This window comes from Trachypithecus francoisi, unplaced genomic scaffold (assembly GCF_009764315.1).
Source record: "Trachypithecus francoisi isolate TF-2019V2 unplaced genomic scaffold, Tfra_2.0 Contig01579, whole genome shotgun sequence".
NCBI lineage: Eukaryota > Metazoa > Chordata > Mammalia > Primates > Cercopithecidae > Trachypithecus > Trachypithecus francoisi.
Window position 1 is genome coordinate 35591486 of NW_022681442.1, and position 19804 is coordinate 35611289.

Here is a 19804-nt window from a genome sequence, read left to right on the forward strand (position 1 = left end):
TCCCTCTGTTCAGGGTCCCTGACTTCCTGCAACATGACGGGCCTGACTGTTCAAGGAAAACTAACAAACAGAAAGGAATAGCATCAGCATCAACAAAAAGGACATCCAAACCAAAATCCCATCTGTAGGTCACCATCATCAAAGACCAAAAGCAGATAAAAACCACAAAAATGGGGAGAAACCAGAGCAGAAAAGCTGAAAATTCTAAAAGCCAGAGTGCCTCTTCTCCTCCAAAGGATTGCAGCTCCTCTCTTTGCCAGCAACAGAACAAAGCTGGATGGATAATGACTTTGACGAATTGACAGAAGTAAGCTTCAGAAGGTCAGTAATAACAAACTTTTCTGAGCTAAAGGAGGATGTTTGAACCCATTTCAAGGAAGCTAAAAACCTTGAAAAAAGATTAGACAAATGGCTAACTAGAATAAACAGTGTAGGGAAGACCTTTAAGGACTTGATGGAGCTGAAAACCATGGCATGAGAACTATGTGATGCATGCACAATCTTCAGCAGCCAATTTGATCAAGTGGAAGAAAGGGTATCAGTGATTGAAGATGAAATTAATGAAAGGAAGTGAGAAGCTTCAAGAAAAAAGAGTAAAAAGAAACAAACAAAGTCTCCAAAGAAATATGGGACTATGTGAGAAGACCAAACCTACATCTGATTGGTGTACCTGAAAGTGATGGGGAGAATGGAACCAAGCTGGAAAACACTCTTCAGGATATTATCCAGGAGAACTTGCCCAACCTAGCAAGGCAGGCCAACATTCAAATTCAGGAAATACAGAGAACACCACAAAGATATTCCTCAAGAAGAGCAACCCCAAGACACATAATTGTAAGATTCACCAAGGTTGAAATGAAGGAAAAAATGTTAAAGGCAGTCAAAGAGAAAGGTCAGGTTACTCACAAAGGGAAGCCCATCAGACTAACAGCAGATCTCTCAGCAGGAACTCTACAAGCCAGAAGAGAGTGGGGGCTGATATTCAACATTCTTAAAGAAAAGAATTTTCAACCCAGAATTTCATATCCAGCCAAACTAAGCTTCATAAGAGAAGGAGAAATAAAATCCTTTACAGACAAGCAAATGCTGAGAGATTTTGTCACCACCTGGCCTGCCTTACAAGAGCCCCTGAAGGAAGCACTAAACATGGAAAGGAACAACCGGTACCAGCCACTGCAAAGACATGCCAAAGTGTAAAGACCATCAATGCTAGGAAGAAACTGCATCAATTAACGGGCAAAATAACCAGCTAACATCATAATGACAGGATCAAATTCATATATAACAATATTAACCCTAAATGTAAGTGGGCTAAATGCTCCAATTAAAAGACACAGACTGGCAAATTAGATAAAGAGTCAAGACCCATCAGTGTGCTGTATTCAGGAGACCCATCTCACATGCAGAGACACACATAGCCTCAAAATAAAGGGATGGAGGAAGATCTACCAAGTAAATGGAAAGCAAAAAGAAGCAGGGGTTGCAATCCTAGTCTCTGATAAAACAGACTTTAAACCAACAAAGATCAAAAGAGACAAAGAAGGCCATTATATAACAGTAAAGGGATCAATTCAATAAGAAGAGCTAATTATCCTAAATATATATGCACCCAATACAGGAGCACCCAGATTCAGAAAGCAAGTCCTTAAAGACCTACAAAGAGACTTAGGCTCCCACAAAATGATAATGGGAGATTTTAACACCCCACTATCTATATTAGACAGATCAACGAGACAGAAGGTTAACAAGGATATTGAGGACTTGAACTCAGCTCTGAACCAAGCAGACCTAATAGACATCTACAGAACTCTCCACCCCAAATCCACAGAATATACATTATTCTCATCACCACATTGCACTTAGTCCAAAATTGACCATATAGTTGGAAGTAAAGCACTCCTCAGCAAACGTAAAAGAACAGAAATCACAATAAACTGTCTCTCAGACCACAGTGCAATCAAATTAGAACTCAGGATTAAGAAACTCACTCAAAACCACAAAACTACATGGAAACTGAACAACCTGCTCCTCAATGACTACCAGGTAAATAACAAAATGAAGACAGAAATAAAGATGTTCTTTGAAACCAATGAGAACAAAGATACAATGTACCAGAATCTCTGGGACACATTTAAAGCAGTGTGTAGATGGAAATTTATAGCACTAAATGCCCACAAGAGAAAGCAGGAAAAATCTAAAATCAACATCCTAATATCACAATTAAAAGAACTAGAGGAGCAAGAGCAAACACATTCAAAAGCTAGCAGAAGGCAAAAAGTAACTAAAATCAGAGCAGAACTGAAGGAAATAGAGACACAAAAAACCCTTCAAAAAATCAATGAATCCAGGAGTTGGTGTTTTCAAAAGATCAACAAAATTGATAGACCACTAGCAAGACTAATAAACAAGAAAAGAGAGAAAAATCAAATAGATGCAACAAAAAATGATAAAGGGGATATCACCACTGATCCCACAGAAATACAAACTACCATGAGAGAATACTATAAATACCTCTATGCAAATCAACTAGAAAATCTAGAAGAAATGGATAAATTCCTGGACACATACACCCTCCCAAGACTAAACCAGGAAGAAGTTGAACCCCTGAATAGACCAATAACAGGCTCTGAAATTGAAGCAATAATTAGTAGCCCACCAACCAAAAAAAAAAAAAATTCCAGGAGCAGATGGATTCACAGCTGAATACTACCAGAGGTACAAAGAAGAGGTGGTACCATTCCTTCTGAAACTATTCCAGTCAATAGAAAAAGAGGGAATCCTCCCTAACACATTTTATGAGGCCAGCATCATCCTGCTACCAAAGCCTGGAAGAGACACAACAAAAAGAACTTTAGACCAATATCCCTGATGAACATCGAGGCAAAAATCCTCAATAAAATACTGGCAAACCGAATCCAGCAGCATATCAAAAAGCTTATCCACCATGATCAAGTGGGCTTCATCCCTGGGATGCAAGGCTGCTTCAACATACACAAATCAATAAATGTAAGCCCTCATATAAACAGAACCAAAGACAAAAACCACATGATTATCTCAATAGATGCAGAAAAGGCCTTTGACAAAATTCAACAGCCCTTCATACTAAAAACTCTCAATAAACTAGGTATTGAGGGAATGTATCTCAAAATAATAAGAGCTATTTATGACAAACCCACAGTCATCACCATACTGAATGGGCAAAAATTAGAAGCATTCCCTTTGAAAACTGGCACAAGACAGGGATGCCCTCTCTCACCACTCCTATTCAACACAGTGTTGGAAGTTCTGGCAGGTCAATCAGGCAAGATAGAAATAAAGAGTATTCAATTAGGAAAAGAGGAAGTCAAATTGTCCCTGTTTGTAGATGACATGATTGTGTATTTAGAAAACCCATTGTCTCAGCCCAAAATCTCCTTAAGCTGATAAGAAACCTCAGCAAAGTCTCAGGATACAAAATCAATGTGCAAAAATCACAAGCATTCCTATACACCAATAACAGACAGAGAGCCAAATCATGAGTGAACTCCCATTCACAATAGCTTCAAAGAGAATACCTAGGAATCCAACTTACAAGGGATGTGAAGGACCTCTTCAAGGAGAACTACAAACCACTGCTCAATGAAATAAAAGAGGACACAAACAAATGGAAGAACATTCCATGCTCATGGATAGGAAGAATAAATATCGTGAATTGGAAAAAACTACTTTAAAGTTCATATGGAACCAAAAAAGAGCCCACATTGCCAAGACAATCCTAAGCCAAAAGAACAAAGCTGAAGGCATCATGCTACCTGACTTCAAACTATACTACAAGGCTACAGTAAAAAAAAAAACAGCATGGTACTGGTACCAAAACAGAGAGATAGACCAATGGAACAGAACAGAGGCCTCAGAAATAACACCACACATCTACAACCATCTGATCTTTGACAAACCTGGCAAAAACAAGAAATGGGGAAAGGATTCCCTATTTAATAAATGGTGCTGGGAAAACTGGCTAGCCATATGTAGAAAGCTGAAACTGGATCCCTTCCTTATACCTTATACAAAAATTAATTCAAGATGGATTAAGACTTAAATGTTAGACCTAAAACCATAAAAGCCCTAGAAGAAAATCTAGGCAATATCATTCAGGACATAGGCATGGGCAAGGACTTCATGACTAAATCACCAAAAAGCAACGGCGACAAAAGCCAAAATATACAAATGGGATCTAATTAAAGAGCTTCTGCACAGCAAAAGAAACTACCATCCAAGTTAACAGGCAACCTACAGAATGGGAGAAAATTTTTGCAATCTACCCAACTGACAAAGGGCTGATATCCAGAATCTACAAAAACTTCAACAAATTTACAAGAAAAAATCAAACAACCCCATCAAAAAGTGGTCAAATGATATGAACAGACACTTTTCAAAAGAAGACATTTATGCAGCCAACAGACACATGAAAAAAATGCTCATCATCACTGGTCATCAGAGAAATACAAATCAAAACCACAGTGAGATACCATCTCACACCAGTGAGAATGGCGATCATTAAAAAGTCAGGAAACAGGCTGGGCACAGTGGCTTATGCCTGTAATCCCAGCACTTTGGGAGGCCGAGATGGGCGGATCACGAGGTCAGGAGATCGAGACCATCCTGGCTAACACAGTGAAACCCCGTCTCTACTAAAAATACAAAAAACAATTAGCCAGGCGTAGTGGCAGGCACCTGTAGTCCCAGCTACTCAGAAAGTTGAGGCAGGAGAATGGCGTGAGCCCAGGAGGTGGACCTTGTAGTGAGCTGAGATTGCACCACCGCACTCCAGCCTGGGCGACTGAGACTCCAACTCAAAAAAAAAAAAAAAAAGTCAGGAAACAACAGGTGCTGGAGAGGATGTGGAGAAATAGGAACGCTTTTCAACCATTGTGGAAGACAGTGTGGCAATTCCTCAAGGATCTAGAACTAGAAATAGCATTTGACCCCACAATCCCATTACTGGGTATATACCCAAAGGATTATAAATCATGCTACTCTAAAGTCACATGCACACGTATGTTTACTGCAGCACTATTCACAATAGCAAAGACTTGAAACCAACCCAAATGTCCATCAATGATAGACTGGATTAAGAAAATGTGCCACATATACACCATGGAATACTATGCAGCCATAAAAAGGATGAGTTCATGTCCTTTGTAGGGACATGGATGAAGATGGAAACCATCATTCTGAGCAAACTATTGCAAGGACAGAAATTCTAACACCGCATGTTCTCACTCATAGATGGGAAGTGAACAATAAGAATACTTGCACACAGGCAGGGAACATCACACACTGGGACCTATTGTGGGGTGGGGAGATGGGGGAGAGATAGCATTAGGACAAATACCTAATGCTAATGATGAGTTAATGGGTGCAGCAAACAAACATGGCACACGTATATATATGTAACAAACTGCGTGTTGTGCACACGTACCCTAGAACTTAAAATATAAAAAAGAAAAAAAAAGAAAAAAAAAAAAAAGCTCAAGGCTGGGTGCAGTGGCTCACACCTGTAATTCTAGCACTTTGGGAGGCCAAGGCAGAGGATCACTTGAATTCAGGAATTTGAGACCAGACTGGGCAACATAGCAACACCTCAGCTCTACAAAAAAAAAAAAAAAAAAAAAAAAAAAAAGCCAGGTGCTATGGTTCATGCCTGTATAACCAGCACTTTGGGAAGCCAAGGCAGGCAGATCACCTGAGATCAGGAGTTCGAGACCAACCTGGTCAACACGGTGAAACTCTCTCTACTAAAAATCAGCCAGGCATGATGGCAGGTGCCTGTAATCTCAGCTACTCAGGAGGCCAAGTCAGGAGAACTGCTTGAATCCAGGAGGCAGAGGTTGCAGTGAGCTGAGATTGTGCCACTGCACTCCAGCCTGAGCTACAGAGCAAGACTCCATGTCAAAAAAAAAAAGAAAGAAAGAAAAAGAAAAAGAAATGAAAGAAAGAAGAAAAAAAAGGGAGGAGGAGGAGGAAGAGAAGGAGGAGGAGGAGAAGAAGGAGGAGAAGAAGAAGAAGAAGAAGAAGAAGAAGAAGAGGAGGAGGAGGAGGAGGAGGAGGAGGAGGAAGAAGGGGAGGAGGAGGAGGAGGAAGAAGAAGAATTGTAAAAAGTTCAAAAGTGTTATTTTTTTCATTCAACCAGTGAACATTTATTGAGCCTGCTGTATGTCTGTCAGTATGTATGTTAGCTTCTGTGTGGAAGTGTTTGTGTTTTCATTCCTCTTAGAAAAAGTATCTAGGACTATAACCCTGGGTCAAAGAGAAAGTACATGTTTATAAGAAACTGCCAAAATGTTTACAAAGTGGATGTACTTTGGATAAACTCTATGGGGACCTCAGCAATGTATGAGAGTTCAGTTTCTTCACACCCTTATCAGTACTTGATATTGTCAGTTTAATTTTAGCCATTCTACTAGCTGTGTAGTAGTATCTTATCGTGGCTTTAATTAGCATTTTTTGATGATTAATGATATTGAGTATCTTTTCATGTGCCCATATATCCTCTTTTTTGAGGAATCTGTTCAAATCCTTTGTCATTTTTTTAAAATTAGGTTGTCTTTTCATTAAATGGTAAAAATGTTATATTTTCTAGATACAAGTCCCTTGACAGACATATGTATTGTGAATATTTTATTTTTCTTGCCTGGAGTAAACCCTACTTAACATACAGCATCCATTTTATATATTGCTGGGTTTTTAATGCTAATATATTAAGGATTTTTACATAGACATCCATAGGGAACACTGGTCTGTAGTTTACTTACAATGTCTTCATCAAATTTTAGTATCAGGATAATGCTGGACTCATATCTTCATTTTGTCTTCATTCTTAAAACATGATTTCACTAGACATAGAATTCTAGGATGACTTATTTTTCCCTTCAATATTTTAAAAATATCATTCCACTATCTTCTGAATTGCATAGTGTCTGATGTAAGTCTGCAGTAACTCTTATCTTTGCTTCTCAATACATATGTGTACTTTCTTCCTCTGGCTTCTGTTAAATTTTTATCACTTGCTTTCAGAAATGTGATGTGTTTTTTGTTTTTGTTTTTGTTTTGAGACAGAGACTCACTCTGTTGCCCAGGCTGGAGTGCAGTGTGGCATGATCATGGCTCAGTGCAGCCTCAACCTCGTGGGCTCGAGTATTCTCTCACTGCAGCCACTGAAGTAGCTGGGACTACAGGCATGCACAACTACACCCAGCTAAGTTGTTTTTATTGTTTTTCGTTTGTTTTGAGACAGAGTCTTGATCTGTCGCCGAGGCTGGAGTGCAGTGGCACAATCTCAGCTCACTGCAACCTCTGTCTCCTGGGTTCAAGTGATTCTCCTGCCTCAGCCGCCTGAGTAGCTGGGATTACAGGTGCCTGCCACCACACCCAGCTAGTTTTTGTATTTTTAGTAGAGATGGAGTTTCACCATGTTGGCCAGGCTGGTCTCAAACTCCTGACCTCAGGTGATCTGCCTGCCTTGGCTTCCCAGTGTTGGGATTACAGGCATGAGCCATTGTGCCCACCCTTGTTTTGTTTTTTGTAGAGCCAAGGTCTCACTATGTTTCCGAGGTAGTCTGAAACTCCTGGCTCAAGTGATCCTCCCATCTCAGTCTCTCAAAATACTGGGATTATAGGCACTCAGCCAGAAATATGATCATGATGTGTTTGGGATGGTTTTCTTTATGCTTTTCCTGCTTGGGCTTCAGGTAGCTTCCTGGACCTTTAGGTTTATCATTTTCATAAAATTTAGGGAAAAATTTGTTATTATTGCTTCAAATTTTTTTTCTCCATTTTCTCCTTTTCTGGGACTCCAATTACATAAATGTTGTACTACTTGATATTGCCCTATAGTGTGGCATTCACGGAAGTGTACAGCTTGGATCTCCCTTCAAGAAAAAATTTATAGGCTGAGTGTAGTGGCTCACATCTATAACAGTGCTTTGGGAAGCCAAGGCAGGGAGGATCACTTGAAGCCAGGAGTCTGAGACAGCCTGGGCAACGTAGACCCTGTCTCTACAAAAACTTAAAAAATAATAATAACCAGGCAGGGTACCATGCACCTGAAGTCCTAGCTGCTCAGAAGGCAGAAGGATTGCTTGAGCCCAGGAATTTGAGGTTACAATGATCGCACTGCACTCCAGCCTGAGAGACAGAGTAAGACCTATCTCTAAAAAAACAAAAGAAAGGAAGGAGGAAGGAAGAAGGAAGGAAGGAAGAAGGAAGGAAGGAAGGAAGGAAGGAAGGAAGGAAGGGAAGGAGGGAGGGAGGGAGGGAGGGAGGACTTGTAATACAACTGCAAGGAGTGCAATTAGGTTGACAGCCTCTAGCTATTAGGGCTTTCAGAATCTGTCTCAGGATTCAAGCCAAATATAAGGTCTTCCTGAGTACCCTTCAGTCTACATTTTTGATCAACATGGAATTCTTCTAAAAGACAGACTGTGACCTGAAATACCCATTGGGTTGGCTGACTGTATATGAGATGCATGACAATCTGAGACTCTCTATAACCAGTGCAGTTTCCACTCACCAACCCCTTTCTTTCCCCAGTTATCAGACCTGCCTTATGGTTTGCAGGCTTTTCTTACTCAATTATCCTCCCTCCCCTTTAAATTTTCCCAAGAATTACTGTCCAATAAACCTCTTGCATTCCAAACTCCATGTCAGCATCTTATCCAGAAGACCCAATTGACAGAGTTAGTACCTAAAGTAGTCCAATAAAGCAGGAAGTAAAGACGAGGTTTTGGGACCAGATTACTCATTACCCAGCAGACAATGAGAACCTATCCTGTGGGTATGTAAGGCATGAATTGCCCCAAGTACAAAGTGGTGGCCCAGATACTAATGTCTTGCAGTGATTTATTTTTATATGTCCCCAGGCTTGATTTACTAGTTTTTATTGCATCTATATTCATAAGGAAACTTTCTTTAGATGTCTTGTCTTGCCTCATAGAATGAGTTGGGAAGTGTACATTTCTTAGTCAGCTCTGGGAGGTATAACAAAATATTGTAGACTGAGTGGCTCAAACAACAGGCATTTATTTCCCACAGTTGTGGAAGCTGGGAAGTTTGAGACCAGGTGGCCAGGATAGATGGGTTCTAGTGAGGCCCCTCTTCCTGTCTTACAAATGGTGACTTCCTGTTGTATCCTCATGGCAGAGAAAAAAAATTTTGGTGTCTCTTCCTCTTCTTATAAGGGCAATAATTCCACTGTGAGGGCTCTATCTTCATGACCTCACCTAAACTTAAGTATCTCCCTGAGGTCCCACATCCTAATACCTTAATTGGAGGTTAAGGCACCAGTATATGCATTTGGGATCTATCTATCTATCTATCTATCTATCTATCTATCTACCTACCTACCTACCTACCTACCTATCTATCTTTCTTCTATCTATCTATCATCTATCCATCTATCTATCTATGATTTTTTTTGGTAGAGTTTACTAATGGATTCTGAAGTCATCTAAACCTGGGTTTTTCTTACAATTTTGGGGGAATAATTTCAATACCTTACTTGCCATAGGTTTCTTCTGATTTTATATTTCCTCTTGAGCCATTTTTGTAATAGTTTTTGTATCTTTCTAGGGATTTGTAAATTTCATCTAGGTCATCTAATTACTGGGCAGTCAATTGTTCATAGCATTCCCTTAGATTCATTTTCATTTTTCAAGAGCAGTAGTATTGTCCACTCTTTCATTCTGATTTTAGTAATTTGAGTCTTCTCTCTTTATTTTCTCAGCCAGTCCAACTAAACCTTGTCGATTTTGTTGACCTTTGATAAGAACCAAATTTTGGTTTCCCTAATGTTCTCTATTAGCTATTCTCAATGCAATTTCCTTCCACCTCATTTTTATGATTCTCTTCCTTTTGCTTGCTTTGGGTTTAATTTGCTCTTTTTTTCTTGTTCCTTAAGGTATAAAGTTATGTTATTAATTTTAAATCTTTCTTCTTGTTTATTGTGGTAAATATTCATAAAATTTACCATTTTAGCCATTTTTAAGTGTACAGTTCTGTGGCACTAAGTTTTTTTATTTTTTAAATGTACTCACAGACATCAATTTCCCTCCAAGCACTGCTTTAGTCACATCTCACAAGATTTGGTAGGTTTTTTCTTTATTAACCTCAAGAGAGTTTGTTATTTGACTCATTGATTATTTATGAGTATTGTTCAATTGCCATATATTTATGAATTGTCAAAATTTTCTTTGTTTTTAAGTTCTAATTTAATTCTATTGTGACTGGAGAACACACTTTGTATCATTCCCATCCTCTCAAATTCATTGAGACTTGTTTTATATGGTATATCCTGGAGAATGTTCCATGTACTTTGGAAAAGAATTATCTATTCTGCTGTTTTGGAGTGGATTTCACAGATACAGTAGAACTAGTTGCTTTTTAGTGCTGTTCAAGTTTTCTATTTCCTTGCCAATCTTTTGTTATTTTATTCATTTATGCAAAGTGGAGTATCAAAGTCCCCAACTATTATTCTTTGTCTACTTCGCCCTTCCATTGTCAGTTTTTGCTTCATGGATTTTGTGGTACTGTTATTTGATGCATATGTGTTTAAAATTATTATAGCTTCCTGATGAGTTGACACTTTTATTATTATAAAATTTCCCTCTTTATATCTAGTAATGTTTTTTGAAAATACATTTTTGTTGTTTCATCCCCTCAGTCTATGGTATTTTGTTATGGCAGCCCAAAATGACTGAGACAACATGTTTCTCCATTTTTAAAATTTCAACCTATGAATATCTTCGAGTCTAAAGTGTAACTCCTGTAGACAGAATGATTTGTTCAGATCCAAGGGACAAAAACTAGAACTGTGATCTCCACAGAGGGTGCTGGTGAAATCAGCTCTCTCGGTCAGGGGTTATAAAAAGCCCTGGTTTGTATCAGCTGCCAATTTCCATAATATACAGTTCTCTCTTAGCCTCCATGGGGGCTAGCCACCAAGAGGTTCTAGGACCTCTTGTGGAAACCAAAATTACGGATGTTCAAGTCCCTTATGTAAAAATGGCATAGTATTCACATATAACCTACAAATATCCTCCTCTATACTTTAATCTCCAGATTACTTATAATATCTAACACAATGCAAATGTTATCTAAATAGTTGTTATACTGTATTGTTTAGGAAATAAGAAAAAAAGTCTGCACATGTTCAGACACAACCATCATATGCCCGACTACATTTCTGATCCATGATTGATTGAATCTGCAGATGTAGAACCTACAAACATGGCGAGTTTACTGCATATGAATGTTACTTATCCAGTCTGAAAAAATTTCTGTCTTTTGATTGGACTGTTTAATCCATTCACATTTAATGTTATATTAACATGGTTGGATTTATGTCTACCAGTGTGCTTTTATTTTTTATAGGTCTCATTCTTTTTTTGTTAATTTGTTTCTCCTTTACCGTCTTCTTTGGCTATTTTAAAACAAATTTTAATTCCTTTAATGATGTTTTGAGGAATTTTCTTAGTGGTTGCTCTAGAGCTTCTAATATGCATCTTTATCAGAATCTACTTCAGATAAATACAAACTTAATTCCAGTGAAATATCAAAACTTTACTACTATATGGCTCTATTCCCTCCCCCACCCTATTATTGTTATACACAATAGGTTTACATGTTACAAACCCAAGAATAAATTGTTATACTTACTATATAATTTTTTTGTCTTTTAAAGGTAATTTTAAAAAGAACAAGTACGTGTTTATAGTTTTTCATATGAGCCTTCTTATTTACTATTATGACTTTTTTCACTTCCTCCTGTGAATTTGAGTTACTATCTGGTGTCATTTCCTTACTGCAAAATAGCTTTGTTCCCATCTACTTTCCTTGTATTGTTACAACGTTTCCATTATTGGCCCCAAAATACAATGATATGCATAATGCTTTATTTGATTGCCTTTTAATAAGAGAAAGGAAAATGAAGATGCAATTATATTCTCTTTTATACTTAGTTACTTTTATGTAATGTCTTTCTTTTTTCCTGTGAATTCAAATTATTGTCTGGTGTCATTTGCTTTCAGTTTTAAAACTTTCAGTATTTGCTGAAAGGTAGGTTTGCAACCAATGAATTCTCATTTTGCTTATTTGAAATATCCATTTTGCTTTCAATTTTGAAAGACAGTTTTGTTTCTCTTTCAAAACTTTGAATATGTTATCCACTTCTCTTTAGCCTCCTTGGTTTTGCTGAGAAGTCAACTATCAATCTTATTGGGGATTCCATGCATCATTTTTCTCATGATAATTTCAAGATTTTTTTTTCTGTCTTTCAACATTCTGATGATAACATGTCTACTTATGAATCTCTGCATTTATCCTACTTGGAGTATGTTGAACTTCTGGAAATATGTTTTTCACCAAACTTGGGAAGTTTCTAGTCATTATTTGACTACTTAAAAAACTTTTCATTACACGTATGTTGCCCTTAATGGTGTCCCACATTATACGTGTCTCTGTGTGAGTTACTAAGATATCATTTGCATACCATATAATTCACACATATAAAATGTATACTTCAATGATTTCTTAGTAAATTCCCAGAATTACACAACTATCACAATTTTAGAACATTTTTATCACTCCCTGTCCTTTAGCAGTCCCCTATGTATTTCCTTTAAACGCTTTTAGCTCTAAGCAACCACTACTAATCTACTTTCATTCTTTCTAAATGCGCCCGCTGTTGACATTTCATATGAATGAACTCATATGTTTTTGTTACTGGCTTCCTTCACCTAACCTAACGTTTCCAACATTCATCCAAGTTGTAGCATAAATTACTACTTCATTTATTTTTATGATTGAATAATATTCAATTGTACATATATATCACATTTATTTGTATATTCATCAGTTGATGGACTTTGGGTTATTTCCACTTTACGCCACTATGAATAATACTGCTACGAACCTCCTTGTATAAATTTTTGTGTGAACACCTGTTCTAAATTATTTGGGGTATACACTTAGGAGAAGCAGCTCTGGGCCACAGGGTAACATTACATTTAACCTATTGAGAAAGTCCCATACTGTTTTCTGAGATGATTGTACCATTTTGCTTTCCCAACAGTGTATAAGGGTTCCAAACTCTTCCTGGCCTCATCACCTGGGTTTTTATTTTCTCAACACCCATCCAAGAGGGTATAAAGTGGTATCTCACGTGATCTTGGTTTTCATTTCCCTAATAACTAATGATGTTGAGCATCTTTTCAGGTGCTTTTTGGCCATCTGCATGTCCTCTTTAGAGAAATGCTATTCAGATCTTTTGCCCACTTTAAATTGGGTTACATGTCTTCTAAGTTGTAAGGGTTCATTATTCTAAATTAAAATGCATAATCAGATGTATGATATACAATATTTCTTCCCAATCTGTGGGTTGTCTTCACTTTCTTGATGATATCCATTAAAGCAATAATTTTTTTCAAATTTCAATGAAGTTAAATTTATCTATAATGTGGTGTCAGTGAAAACAGCAGAGTAAAGACTTTGAAACTGCCCTAACATAAAAGCAATTAAAAGTCTGGCAAAGAAACTGTCAGAATCAACTTTTTTGGAACTTTAGAAACTAATCAAAAGCTTTCAGCATCCCAGGAAATGCTTACCCAAGAAAAATGGCTGAATCTCAGAACAACAGCTTTGTGGTATTTTAAGTTACTCCAGTCTCATTCTCCACTCCTTACCTCAGCAACAGCCCTGAAAATAACAGCCCTCATTCCCAGTACTAGAGGAAGAACAGACTTCAATCACAAAACACTTTAACTATTTATACCGACCTGTCTGGTGGCTCCCTGGAAGACCAGCTCAGAAGGCCTGTCTTTATTTTGCCTAACTTGGAGTTGGTCCAGAGCTAAAGTTGCTAACTAGGGGTAATGTTTAAAATATTAGCAGGCAAATGCTTTAATTGCTGCTGCCTGGGGTGACAGACAACAACTGGGACAGGCAATAGAATAACCAAAAAGCTTGGAAGAAAAGCCTGGGAAATGAGATGTCCACAGGGACTTTGGAAAGCTTTAACATATTCCTGAGAATTTAGAAGGTCACACTCATGCCCAGGGCCATATGTGTGCTAAGAAAAGACGTGAGAAGGCCCTAAACTCTCACAATGGCCACTCTGGAGGCTGAAGGTGAAGGCAGAGTTGTAAGCCACCTGGCTGAATGTTGAAGATGTGTCACGAAAACACACAAGTCCCTTAGCAAACACTGGAAGATTTATTCATTCCAAGAGTTTATCTCTGTCTACTTATTAGTTGACCATTAAACTCACAGAACAAAGACTTTCATGGCCACAAATGGCAAAGAATACAAGCATTACAAAATCAGTTCAGAAAAGTCACTAGACAACAAGTACAAAATGCGGTAAGAATAACAAACCTGAGAGATCGGAGGGGAGAATCTGATTTTCAGTTGCCACATTACAAAATTCACACTTTTAAATTATTCAACAACAAAAAAATGAGATATGTAAAGAGGAAAGTATGACCCATACACAGAGAAAAAAGCAATAAACAGAAATTTTCCCTAAAGCATCGTACATTTTGAACAAAGACTTCAACTCAGTTATCTTAAGTATGTTCAACGAACTAAAACAAACCATATTTAAAGAACTAAAGAGAAATACAGCTCAACCAGAAAGAGAACATCAACAAAGAGATAGAAATTATTAAAAGAACCAAATTGAAATTCTACAGTTGAAAAGCACAGTAACTGAAATAAAAATTCACTAAAAGGGCTCAACAGTAGATGTAAGCAGGCAAAACAAAGAATCTGTGAACTCTAAGACTGATCAGTTGGCATACAGTCTGAGAAATAGAAATGAAACCAAAAAATGAACAGAGCCTGAAAGACCTGTAAGATACCATCAAGAATACCAGCATATGGCCAAACACAGTGGCTCACACCTGTAATCACAGTGTTTTGGGAGACCAAGGTAGGAGGATCCCTGGAGGCCAAGAGTTCAAGATCAGACTGGGCAACAAGCAAGATTCTATCTGTACAAAAATTTTTTTTAAAGTTAGCTGGGCTATTTGGGAGGTTGTGGTGGAAGGAATGCTTGAGCCTAGGAGTTCAATGTTGCAGTGAGCTATGACTGTACCACTGCACTCCAGCCTGGGCAACAGAGCAAGAACCTGCCTTTCTAAAATAAACAGTAACAATACCGGCATACGCATAAGATGAGTCTCAGAAAGAGAGAAAAAAGATAATTCATCAGAAAGAATATCTGAATAACTGAAAACCTCCCAAATTTAATGAAATAAAAAAGAAATTTAATGAAAAACATTCATCTACCATTCTACAAAGCTCCAGAACCTCCAAGTAACATAAACTCAAAGATATGGACACTGGCACATTATAATCAAACTGTTGAAAGACAAGGACAGAAAGAGAATCTTGAAAGCAGCAAGAGAGAAAGAAGTGAGTCATCACATCCAAAGGACCTCAGGAGAATTAACAGCTGATTTCTCATTAGAAATCACGGATGCCAGAAGGCAATGGAATGACATATTAACAGTGTTGAATGGAAAATTAAAAAAACAAAAAACAAAAAACTATCAACCAAAAATTCTATATCCAGCAAAGCTATTCTTTTAAAAAGAAAAATTAAGATATTCATAGACAGACAAAAACTGAGTTTGTTGCTAGCAGAATTGCTCTACAAGAAAAAAAAAAAAGCTAAATGGAGTATCAAGCTAAAACCAAAGAACCCTAGACAGCAACTCGAACCCACACGAAGAAAAAAACAAAAACAAAACAAAACAAAAAAAACACTGGAAAGACAAATATATTCACCAGCACAAATAAACATAAAAGAGTCTTTTAACTTGGAAGACAAATGCTTTATTTAAGGGTGCATCTCAATTCCCATGTGGTGAACAAAAAATAAAATAAAGGAGCAGATCCTGGCACACCATTCCCATTGGCCAAGCGGTTGAACCCTGCATCCAAGACCCAGTGAGCAGCCAAGTGAGGTGCAACCTCTGGGCCTCTCACTCTGACTCCAACAGAATAAGCACGTTGCCCTTGTGCATGGGGCCTTTTACATGGCAGATTTTGGAGCAGCAAGACAATGTATATCTGTTTGTAACTCTTGTTCTTCCCTCCTATCTGATTTTTAAAACTGCGTAATTATAAAACTATGTTGATGGACACATAATTATTATAAAGATGTAGTTTGTGACAATAACAGCATGGCAGAATGAAAAGTATATAGAGCAAATTTTTCACTATTGAAATTAACTTGAAATTAATCTGAAACAGATAAAACAGCCTACTTTTACAATCTCCTGTAATAAAAATGCTGTCTTTTAAAACAAATTATCTATTGCATTTTTTTGTTGTTGTTTTTGGTGTAATAGCTAAGAAAGCTTTGCCTAGAGAATGATCACAAATATTTGTTTATATTTTTTGTTTTTGCTTGTATTTAGGTCTATGATCCACTTTGAGTTCATTTTTGTATACATAGTGTGAGGAACATTTTTTCTTCAAACTTATTTTTCTGTTTCACGTTGCATGTCTTCTATTAATCTATCTGCAGGTTTGCTGATTCTATCTTCTGCCAGCTCAAATCTAGTATTGAGCCTTTCTAGTAACTTTTTAAATTGTAGTTATCGTACTTTTCAACTTCAGAATTTTCATTTAGTTCTTAAAAAAAAGTTCTCTATGTTCTCTACTTGGTGAGACATTAGAATACTTTCCTTAATTCTTTACATCTGGCTTCCTTTAGTTCTTTGGGTTTATTTATTTATTTTGAGGTGGAGTCTCACTGTCTACCAGGCTGGAGAGCAACGGCACGATCTTGGCTCACTGCAACCTCTGCCTCCTGGACTCAAGCAATTCTCCTGCCTCAGCCTCCTGAGTAGCTGGGACTACAGGCACCCAACACCATGCCTGGCTAATTTATTTTTAGTAGAGGTGGGGTTTCATCATTTTGGCCAGGTTGGTCTCAAACTCCTGGCCTCAAGCGATCCACCCACCTCAGCCTCCCAAACTGCTGGCATTACAGGCATGAACCACTGCACCCAGCCTCTGATCATATAACAGCTGTTTAGCATTTATCCTAAATTTGGTATCCCTCAAAACAACTTTATATTTCCTACATTTCTCTGTCATATGGGACACATACTTTTCTGTTTCTTTGCATATCTCAATTTTTGGGTTGAAACTGGACATTTTAGGTAACATAGGATCTCTGCACACTGACACACTGATCATCTTCCCTTTAGTGACTTGGCTTGACTAATTAATGTATGGCTTGAAGACTGCTTTCACTACTTAGGGAGTTTACAAGTTTGCCCTGCATTTGGCCAGGAACTTGTAGTTTAGAAGTTCTCTCTGGTCACTCCTCTGAGATGACAGCCTTCAGTATGCACAGTCTTCCTGATGACAAGGGATGTCTGTAGTTTTATCTAGGTTGTCTCTTTCCCTGATTTTTTTTTTTTTTTTTAGACAGTCTCACTCTGTTGCCCAGGCTGGAGTGCAGTGATGCAATCTCAGCTCACTGCAAGCTCCGCCTCCCGGGTTCACGCCATCCTCCTGCCTCAGCCTCCCGAGTAGCTGGGACTGCAGATGCATGCTGCCACGCCCGGCTAATTTTTTGTATTTTTAGTAGAGACAGGGTTTCACTGTGTTAGCCAGGATGGTCTCGATCTCCCGACTTCGTGAGCCGCCCGTCTCGGCCTCCCAAAGTGCTGGGATTACAGGCGTGAGCCACTGTGCCTGGCCTCCCTGATCCGTTCTTGAAGCTTCTGGTTATCTGTTGGTATGACCTGGCAACTGTTTAACCTCCACTGTTACTGACTGCTCAACCTCCACTGTTACTGACTGCTCTACTGTTTTCTACAATACTCTAAAGTCTGTTACAAATAAAGTCAGGTCCTGTGAGAGTTAATTTTCAGTGTCAACTTGAATGGATTAAGGAACACCTAGAGAACTGGTGAACCATTATTTCTGGGTGTGTCTGTGAGAGAGTTTTCAGAGACTGGCATGTGAGCCATTAGACTGAATGGGGAAGATGTGCCCTCAATGTGACTGTGGCACAATACAAACAGCTAGGAGCCTGGCCTGGACAGAAGGAAGAGAAAAAACTAATTCTTTCCCTGAATCTTCTCCCCTCAACCCCAACCGCATACCCCAGGAGCTGAGACAGCTTTATTCTCATGCCCTTGGACATCACAACTCCAGGCTTTCAGGCACTTGGATTCAGGGACTTACACCCATGGCCCCTTGGTTCTCAGGACTTCTATGTCAGTCTGAGAGTTACACCATCAGTTTTCCTGGTTCTGAAGCTTCTGGACTTGGACTGAGTCATGCTACCACCATCACTAGGTCTCTAGCTAGCAGACAGCCTAGTGTGGGACTTCTCAGCCTCCATAATTACATAACCCAATTCCCTCAAGACAAGATCTCTCACACTGGTTCTGTATCTCTGAAAAACCCTAATTCAGGCCTCTTGTAATGGTGTGTAGTCAGTTTTTGAAGCTCACTCCAATCCTCCAATGAACAGAACCTCTGTACCTTTACGCTATGGAACAGTTTGAGAGAATGGGAAATCAGCTCCTCAATGAATGCCCAAACCACAATCCTCCCTGTAGAACAGTTCTGTTGGAGGAAGAGGGGAATAGGGGTAGGGGTGGGGGACAAAGCTGTAAAAATCTAATCTGCCAAGCGAGTATATTTAGTCTTCCACTCAGAAATACTATGTATCTCCCAGTTACATCTTACAGGTTTGGTTTGGTGTCTGGCTTTGTTGTTGTTGTTGTTTTTTTGCTTGCTGTTGTTTTTTGGCAGGCTCGTATTACTTTGTGCCTCTTATTATACACAGGTCTTATCAGCTGGGTGTGGTGGCTCACGCCTATAATCCCAGCACTTTGGGAGGCCAAGGCAGGTGGATCACTTGAGGTCAGGAGTTCGACACCAGCCTAGCCAACATGGTGAAACCCCATCTCTGCTAAAAATATGAAAATTAGCTGGGCATCGTGGTGGGCACCTGTAATCCCAGCTACAGGAGCAGCACTTGAACTCGGGAGGCGGAGTCTGCAGTGAGCCAAGACTGTGCCACTGCACTCCAGCCTAGGCAAGAGTGAGACTCCAGCTCAAAAAACAAATAAATGGGTCTTCTTTTATTGTTTCCCTGTTGATTACTGTTAATTGTTAAGGAATGGTAATTTTCAGTGTACTCCTTTAAACTTTCAAGATATTAAAAGCATGTCATCTACAATTATGTTGGTCTCTCTCCCAAATTTAACTTTCATTTTGCTTTCCTATTCTTTGATATTAGCAATAGCTTATCATGTAATTGATGATAGCAGGCAACATTTCACTCCTTAATTGAAAGACGTATTTCAAAAGCTGCCACAAAAACATAACCCTCACTTTTGGTTTAAGCACTTTAAAGTATATGGAAAAATTCTTATTTTAACACGTTAGAAATGTCTTCACTAGGAATAAGTATTCAAATTGGGCACATTCTTGGCATCTCCTAAAACCATGACTTCTAAAATTGATGTACATTATATTTTTTCCACACTATTTACTTGAAAGTTTCCACTCTTGTAACAATTATTCTGTTTTCAAACAGAAAAGATTCCTAAATTGGAGGCATTAACAGAAGCTTTGTTAAACTAGTCAAAAAGCACCTCAAAGATGACTTCATAAAATACTTCCTCCAAGATACTAATTACTTCTCAATTCTCCACTTATTGAGCGAGGCATACATAAATTAATAAACATCAAACTCAACCATTTCAACTCTCCATTATAGGGGAAATTT

At 38.4% G+C, this 19804-nt stretch overlaps 1 protein-coding gene across 3 annotated transcripts in view; it reads right to left on the reverse strand.

Moving 5' to 3' along the window:
* ZNF518A (zinc finger protein 518A) overlaps positions 1-19804 on the reverse strand; it is a 76948-nt gene that overhangs the window by 20555 nt on the left and 36589 nt on the right. The window contains exon 7 of one of the 3 annotated variants that reach the window (XR_004431515.1): positions 19070-19104. The exons of the other annotated variants lie outside the window; for them this stretch is intronic. The gene's annotated coding sequence lies outside the window, so the exon portion shown is untranslated. Of the gene's footprint in view, positions 1-19069; positions 19105-19804 lie in introns of those variants that run through there. 3 annotated transcript variants of the gene reach the window in all.